We start from the raw sequence: 9426 nt of genomic DNA, 5'->3' as shown, positions 1-9426 counted from the left end.
AGATCAGATCCTCAAATGTAGACCATTCCCTGTTTTATCAGTTATGTATATAAACATAAATCGGTAATATGTTGGGTAAGGAAACTTAAACTTATATTAATTTATTAACGTACAAATAATAAAACCCCTACACCACAAAATAACGGTTTCTTTCAAAGTCACTTAGATCGAGTTCTTTTCAATTTAGTCTTTCACAGCTTTTTCAATAAACACGATTCTTTGGGTTCTTCTTCACTCTTCTTGCTTCCTATCATCAAGGTCAGCTCGCAGACTGGTCTCCCACACACGGTTTTGCAAGTCCCGCTAGGAAAAACATATTCACACTTTACATTTAATGTTTGTCAAACACAGAGTTACAAAATATAGAATATCAGTAAGTTTAACCTTTTTTTCACCTTTTGTTTTGTAAAAATAATGCCTGAGGTAAAGTTATCTTTGCTACTGCTCGAATCAGTGCTGCTGCCGTTCTGCCCAGACAAATCAACCATTACCCGCACTTTCACTATGTATTACACCACAATGCTAACTACATAAGCATTCATTCACTCGATCAATCACTCCTTAAAACCGTTTGCATTCGGCATGACGGTTTGAGACAAAAATGATGAAGGATATCATGCTACTACTAAATTAATTAGCGATTTAGTTTGTGGGCTTTGTCTGTGCGCGTGTTTGTGTGTGTGTGTGTGTGTGTGTGTGTGTGCGCGCGCGCGCGTGTGCATGTGTGTGTGTGTGTGCGTGCACGCGCGCGTGTGTGTATATAAGCATTGCCACGCCATGAATCAAAGTTATGATTTTTTATTATCGAGTAATATTACTCATAAGAAGCCATGCCGTCTCAGGGCTCAGCACAAGTGAAACGTATTGTTGAATATAAAAAACGAGGATGTATGTCATATGATTCACTTTGATCTATTCTGGCGCATGACACGTATCTACAATTCTTCAGACTAAAATACATAGTAATCCTTGGAGCCAAACAAGGTAATATTATCAATATTGATGTTGATGCAAGCATGAAAGGAATTTAATCCTAGACATTTCGTCCCTTGACCTCCAGTCTCTAATTTGGCAAATGCACGGTTTCACAAATAGATAAAGTGTTGGTTTCCCATGGGCGAGATTGCTTGTTTTCGTCCCTTCTTCATTAACTGTTTTTCTTTTTTTCTTCTTCTTTTTTTCCACCCGCATGTTCATCCTCCCCGCACCTCCTCCATCATCGCTCTCAGGCTTATGAGTTAGACGACAGAATTAATCATCTTCGTTATCTTACTCAAACGTAGTCACTTGTGTTTGTCTTCATGTGTTTCGCCAGGAGTGGGTGAGCGGTGGAAGGGTGTGTGGGTGTGTGTGTGGGGGGTGGGGGGGTGGGGGGGGATTGGTGGAATTATTAACATTGCTCCGTCGTCTGCTGCAAGTTGTGCGATGTAATGGAAGTTATTGGGTTTATACAGTTGTTGAAAATGAGGATGTTGTTGCAAATATGAAAACATGAACGCGAAAAACAGCGAAATAAATGGTGGATATGATAATAAAGATAACATTAATAATAATGGCAATGATCATGATGATAATGACATAAATAATGTTAAAAATGATACTGATAATAATAATGATGTTATGATAATAATGATGCTAATAATGATAATAATAATAATGATAATAATCACGATGATTACTATTACAAGGATGATAGTAATAATGTAATGATAATAGAAATAACAACTACAATTATTTCTATGACCATCGTCACGTTATCATTATGATTATTATCATCATTATTGTAACATTGAATATGAAAATTCGTTTCCTATAACGACAACGGAAACAGTACAAGTACCAAACAAAAAAATCAGAGAAAAGCAAAATTGCAACCTAGTTTTTTTTATAGATTTTCGCTGGGGGAGGGAAGAACGCTGAATTATAATTATCAGAAAACTGACAAGGATGGTAAAGGTATTGGCGATCACTGAAATAGTAATGATAACAATAATGATGATGCAACAATAAAAGGAACTGTTGCAGTGTCCTACTATGGAGAAAAGGAAAAGAAAATGCATAACTTCTAAGTCATGTACTCTGTGATTTCAGTCAGTGATCATATTTACCTTAGAAAAATATCTATGACAAATAAGTCAATTATTCTAAATATCAAATCTACTACACCGCAAGTCTCTCCAGAATCATTCCAACTACAAATAATTCCCGACTGTTCCATTCACAATTCAATATGCAAATATCAGATAGTCAAGAAACTGTCCACCACAAATTTCAAAACTGCTACTACGACCCGCGTCTTATTCCAGATAACGTAGTCAAAAGATTTAACTCTGCGGATATCTATCTCCTAGATTCGTCTGTCAGATGTTAGTCAAAGTTTGTTGTATTAATACTGGAGATAAAAGCTGACATCCCTGATGACGAATGCCGGGTCGCAATATGATAAGTGCTTCCGTTTTCTTATTATGATTTATCATTTTTCTTCTTCCAGCCTTTTGATACCCCTACTTCTTGTTCTTCTTTCTTTTCGTCCTCTCTCTTCCTGTATCTTACAATCCATCTGTTAAGATAAAATAACTCGTTTAATATGAATGTAGAGCTTTGAAACCATTTAGATAACACAAGCATTAGATAATAAGGATCGTTACGCAAATTTATATTAAACAAGTATACCGATATTTATATATATATATATGAAAATGTTGAGTTTGAAAAGTTTGAAAAATGAAGACCAAGGATTCACGAAATAAAAAATAAATGTGAATTGTCCGAGGCAAACAATAACACTCTGCTGACTCCTTTGTTTGTGAGTCAATACTAAAGCATTAATTTCTTTTCTTCTAATAAGATTAATTCACAGCATGTTTTATGTAAAGTTTCACCCCCTAAAATAGAGCAAATATAAAGGTAAAGCTAATTTTACATTCTGTTCACGTTGGCAACTCCACAAACGGTTTGTACATTTTAGAATTTATAATCGCGCAATTTTTTCTAAAGAATTTCTTTTTAAGATGAAATAGGTAATAATATTTGGGGTAAAAGGATCGTGTTAGGTGAACAAACATTTCGAGTCTTGTGATGATTCATTAGTGTGTGTGTGTGTGTGTGTGTGTGTGTGTGTGTGTGTGTGTGTGTGTGTGTGTGTGTGTGTGTGTGTGTGTGTGTGTGTGTGTGTGTGTGTGTGTGTGTGTGTGTTTGTTCGTGTGTGTGTGTGTGTGTGTGTGTGTGTGTGTGTGTGTGTGTGTGCATATAAATTGCCAATCTCTTTTAAAGAAGGAATGAATATCCTTCCGATTTATGAATAATTCCGATTAGCCATTATTCATAAAGAGACATTCCAGCGAATCGCTCACAACCTGAAGCACCGCAATAAAATTATACTTTGGCGGAAAATGGAAGCAGATACGTTTAAGGACATTTGTTAGAACCAATAAATAGATATTGAAATTCCTACTTCAAAAAAGGTAATTCATTTACCGGATCCACAATGATGAAGGCAATGATGCTTTGCTTCTGATATATTGAATTGAATCTAATAGTGTTACTGAAGTACGTTATGGTACATCATGGTACGTTATGGTACGTTATTGGAGATGTGAGTCAATAAAGTACCAAGTTTTCAAAGAGTTTGCGGCAACATCTACCTGAGAGTGAGTGAATGCATCCAATTTTCCTGAATGGATATTTCCCTAGTACGATATATATATATTTTTTTCTTTATCCTTCAACTATACATTCAAATTGCATAACAATGAGAACCTCGTTAAAATTTCAATCATAATTAAGCTAAAGTTTATGCAATTCAACTTCAAGCAATTCAACTCCGATCGGTTACCTCTTAAGTTCGGCCAGGCATTTCATAGTATGCTAATACTGTATCACGTAGGGTAGTTCGGCTAATATGCTTCTATATATATCAAGTTGAGGATATCACCGACTGTGATCTCAATTACTAGGAATCTTGTTAGTCAGACTTCCCCTCTGTGTGTGTGTTGCGTGTGTGTTCGTGTGTGTGTGTGTGTGTGTGTGTGTATATGTGTGTGTGTGTGTGTGTGTGTGTGTGTGTGTGTGTGTGTGTGTGTGTGTGTGTGTGTGTGTGTGTGTGTGTGTGTGTGTTAATCTCTTTCACTAAAATAATTCTTTTCTCTCTCTCTCTCTCTCTCTCTCTCTCTCTCTCTCTCTCTCTCTCTCTCTCTCTCTCTCTCTCTCTCTCTCTCTCTCTCTCTCTCTCTCAAACCTTGTACCGTGTTTTCGCTTTACTCCAGGACACAAACTCACTTGCGTCTCTCACCTCCCGCCATTTCCCTTTACTGATGGATTGCTTTTACTATTTCAGTGTTTTCCTCGCACGCCCCTCTACAAAGGCCAAAATAAGCCGAATGAAAGGAAGTAGCGTCAAATGAAATACAATTTCTTTCATTAAACCAGTGGACGCAAAAGGTTTACGTTCCAAAAAGGAGCTTACTTGATCCTTCACCAAGTGCTAAATTGTCTTGATAGCAAGATATGTATGAGATGGCGGACCGTATAGGGTGATATGGCCTTCAAGTGCGACGGCAGTCATACGAGTAACACATTCATTCATTCGCGACTCCCGGTGTCATTACTAGTTATAGGGCTAGACGGGGTGGTAAACATTTCTCCTTCTATAAGTGTTACATCACTCACTGGCAACCTCTTAGTTTCTCTCTTTCTTTCTTTCTTTCTCTCTCTCTTTCTCTCTCTCTTTCTCTCTCTCTCTCTCTCTCTCTCTCCCCCCCCCCCTCTCTCTCTCTCTCTCTCTCACTTTCTTCCTTTCTCTAATGAGTGTCTAAGCACTAAACTAATACTCCATACAAAATAGAAATGTGATGCCAGGCGAAAGGGTTATACAAATAAGCTTTCTTCCATAAAAAAAATAACTTACGTTAAGCTGTATGAGATACAAGAAAGGATAACACTGCAACGCAATGATCACATTAATCAAACACTACAAAGACACGACTAAGCCCAAGACGAAATTAGGCACCAGAGGCAGCAAAGTCGATTCCGGTTTCTCTGTGTGTCCCAAACACTCTAGTTTTCCCATCGGAATTCACGGTATACTTAGACTGGAATGTGAGGATGGTGACACTTAAAGGTAGTCAGCTCAGTTAAAGGTCAACATATTTGGGAGATAACTAAGTGCAAAGTAATTGTTTGACAAGGGTGACCTACCCTGTCGTAGGAGCTGTATATCAGTTGCCTTATTGTGAGAATGCATTTCAATGTAAAATGTGTATATTAATATATTTGACATCATTTATAAACATTCTATATAATCCCCATACTCACTCTCTCTCTCTCTCTCTCTCTCTCTCTCTCTCTCTCTCTCTCTCTCTCTCTCTCTCTCTCTCTCTCTCTCTCTCTCACTCACTCTTTCTCTCTCATTCTCCTTTTCTCTGTAATCTGCTTCTTTACGCCTCCCTTTGTCCTTTCGTATACATTGCTAACCTTTATATATGTATTACTATTCTGTCTGTTGTAAATGAATATGTCACGTGCATACACTTAAACATACATTGTGCATATATTTCCTTATTTATTCATATTGGTGAGCTGTCTCTCATAATAGCATATTAAGTAATGTATATATCACATATGTATAAACCGGAAAAAAAACACAGAGAAACATCTGACTTTACTCTTTCATTTACATTATAATTCCCTATGCCTCTTCCCGATTGTCAGGAAAGTATCTGTGAGAGGATTTTCCAAACTGTTGCAATGCACCTAATTCGAGATAACGTAGTGAAAAAATATCTAACTCTGCGAAAACATTTATCTCAAGGATTCGCCAGTCAGAGGTAAATGAAAGTCTATTGTGTTAATCTTCAAGATAAAAGCAGACTTCCCATAAGATTAATTCCAGGTCCCAATAAGAGAAAGTGTTTCGTGATCTGATTTTTAATCATCATTATCATTATTTTTCTCCTTTCAATTTTATTCCAATTATCTTTTTTTTTTTCTCTTGTACTAAGTGCAGATATAGACAACGTCAGCATTTATACACAAGAAAATTTATGAGGAACGACACTCGAAATGGTAATTATATGAACCAAAGAAATAGATATTCAATATCCGACAGATATAGAGCGAGGCGGTGATTTGGTACATTCCCCATAAAGCAATCTAGAGATAGTAAACACTCTACGGACTTCCTCTCCTTCACTGAAATATTATCATTACTTTATTCTATTTATTTTCTTGTCAAATCTGAACCTTATATTAAAAAAGAAAGAAAAAAAGAAAGAAAGAAAGAAAGAAAAAACAGATTAATTGCATTCTGTTTGTGCAAGAAACGAAAGAATCTGCTTGGTCGAATGAGTAAGACAAATGATGTTGAATGAATATGTTAGTCATCCCAACGTAATTGCAAATCTATTTAGAGCTTATTGATGCTTCATTAGTGTATGCACATGTATGTGCGAGTGTCATGTGATAGAGACATTCCAGCGCATAGCTCTCATCTTCATACTGTGATCGTACTCGTACTGTGCCAGAACATAAAGGCACGTTAAATTAAAGTTTAATGAGCAGCCTTTGAAACATCTTCCTCCAAAACACCCAAATCATTCATCAAATCTATAGTGATTATAATAATGAATGTAACTCAAATGATTAGCTGAAGGTAAAGCAGATTATGGTTTATTGCTACATTCTCATCAGACCAATGAGTCAATAACAGGTAACAAGCGTATTAAAAGTCTTTACTACATTTGCTTCCGTAAGCACTTGTGATTTTTTCTCTGGTTGAGCATATGATAAGTTTTGTGTGGTACGTTTAATTTTCACTTTCCTTTATGCTTCGTAATGCGGAACTTAAGTTACTTTCTAATCTTATAGATACAAGGAATTCATTGGTCTTCCCGTAATAACGACAACCTTAGCCTTAGTACTTTGATCCTCCTTAATTAAGCGGAACGGTATACAGTTCACATGATTATGAACATATTGACATAATTACTGGTATATTGATTTCCTTAACAATGATGATATTCGCATGCATGTATATATATAAATATATATATATATATATATATATATATATGTATATATATATATATATATATATATATATATATATATATACGCAAACGTGCACACGGATATATACGTGTATCAAATGTGTGTGTGTGTGTGTGTACATGCGTGCGTGTGAGTGTGTGTGTGTGTGTATCTATATATATATATATATATATATATATATATATATATATATAAATAAATATAATATATATATATATATATATATACACATTTATGAACAAACACCCACACACACACACACACACACACACCACACACACACACACACTACACCATATAATATATCTATATATATATATATAGTACTATATATATATATATATATATAGATATATATATATATATATATTAATATATATATATATATATATATATATAATATATATATATATAATATATATATATATATATATATAATATATATATATATATATATATATATATATATATATAGATAGATATATAGATATATGTAGATATAGATATAGATATATATATATATATATATATGTACATATATATATATATATATATATATATATATAATAATATATATCTATATATATATATATATATAATATATATATATATGGTACATATAATATATATATATATATATTATATATATAATATATAATGTACATATATATATATATATATACATATATGTATGTATGTATGTATGTATGTATATGTATGTAAAAAGGATCTTTCATTATATATGGAAATTTATCATTGGTAGTATTGCACTTTTAGCTTTATCGTACTCTTCACTTCCAAAAAGGGGTTATATAAAGATTAGATACCATTCACCTTATATTTACAAAAACATATGTACATTACAAATAATATAGTTCAGAAATCACGTCCCTTCGAGCGTGTCAAACCGCCCAGGTGTCACGGGGCTTGTTAAAGCTTGGCGCTCCTCCGATATTATAACTTCGGGGGACATGAGAGGCACACTGTAGTGGCGCCTGGCGTCAACGTTATAAGAATAACCAAATACAAAAATAAGACTGAAAAGAATAGAAATACAATATAAATATGGTATATTCACAATATCACCACGCTATATGTACCAGCGTAATAAGACCGCTATAGCTGTACTCACGAGGTGAGGGTCACCGTGCTCACTCGAACAGGTGGTATGGCTAAGTGACCGATTGTATGGTGTAATAATACCAGGTGAGGCATACCTACGCGCATGCGCATTACAAAATAAGGGAGTTAAGATATAAACATGTACATCGATGTATATCGATATTTAATAAGGGTAATTATCTCCTCGTGGATATTCAAATATTGTTTTACATTCTTCACATTATCATAACACTTATATGTTATGTTTGAAATTAGTAAAGCTGTTATATTAATCCCTTTACAATGCCCCTTAACCAAGCTTAAAATCGATATTTTAAGTCAGATATAACAGATTTACTGTATACAGCGGCTCAGGATATCCGCACCAACATTTTCTTTACCCTTTATATAATGAATCATAAAGGAATAACCTTGCAATGCCAGAGCCCATCTCATTAATTTACCATTTGAGTTTTTCATATTTCTGAGGTACACTAAGGGTTGTTGATCAGTCTCCAAAACAAATTCTTTGCCATAGAGGTAAGTCTTAAATTTATTTACAGCCCAAACAATTGATAAACATTCCTTTTCTATGGTTGCAAAATTCTTTTCTCTATCCAGTAACTTTCTGCTTGCATAAGCTATGGGCATCTTTGTTCCATTATGTTCTTGCAGTAGAACGGCCCCTAAACCGTTCTCAGAGGCGTCACAACGTAAATAAAACGTCTTTGTGTGATCAGGAAGACACAATATTGGCTTACCATATATTTTAGATTTAAGTTCATGAAAGCTAGCAACTTGGTCATTATTCCAATTCAGTTTATTACTAGAATTTTTCTTTAATAGCAGGTTCATAGGAGCACTTATGTCTGCAAAGTTAGGAATGAATTTTCTATAGTAGGAAATTGTTCCAATGAATGATCTTAGCTCCTTTTTGGTTTCTGGTAAAGGCATTGACTGAATTGCTTTTATCCTCTCATCAGGTGGTTCAATAACGTTTTTTTGTTCCAAGAACAACTCCAAGATAATTTATTTTATTGTACCCAAAGAAGCACTTACTTACACCAGCTGTTAAGCCATGTAAACGTAATCTATCCAGCAAACTCCTCAGATCCTGTAAATGTTCAAACCAGTTAAAATTATGAATTACAATATTGTCAAAATAACAGTCAGTATTTTTTAATCCAAAAATAACTTTCCTCATTAGTCTAACAAATGTAGCACAGGCTGTTTTAAGACCAAATGGCATCCTCACAAATTGCATAAGACCTCTATTAG

This window comes from Penaeus japonicus, unplaced genomic scaffold (genome assembly GCF_977035675.1).
Source record: "Penaeus japonicus unplaced genomic scaffold, GWHDUDI00000001_assembly GWHDUDI00000008, whole genome shotgun sequence".
In the NCBI taxonomy this organism is placed as follows: Eukaryota; Metazoa; Arthropoda; class Malacostraca; order Decapoda; family Penaeidae; genus Penaeus; species Penaeus japonicus.
Note: the sequence above shows the minus strand (reverse complement) of the source record.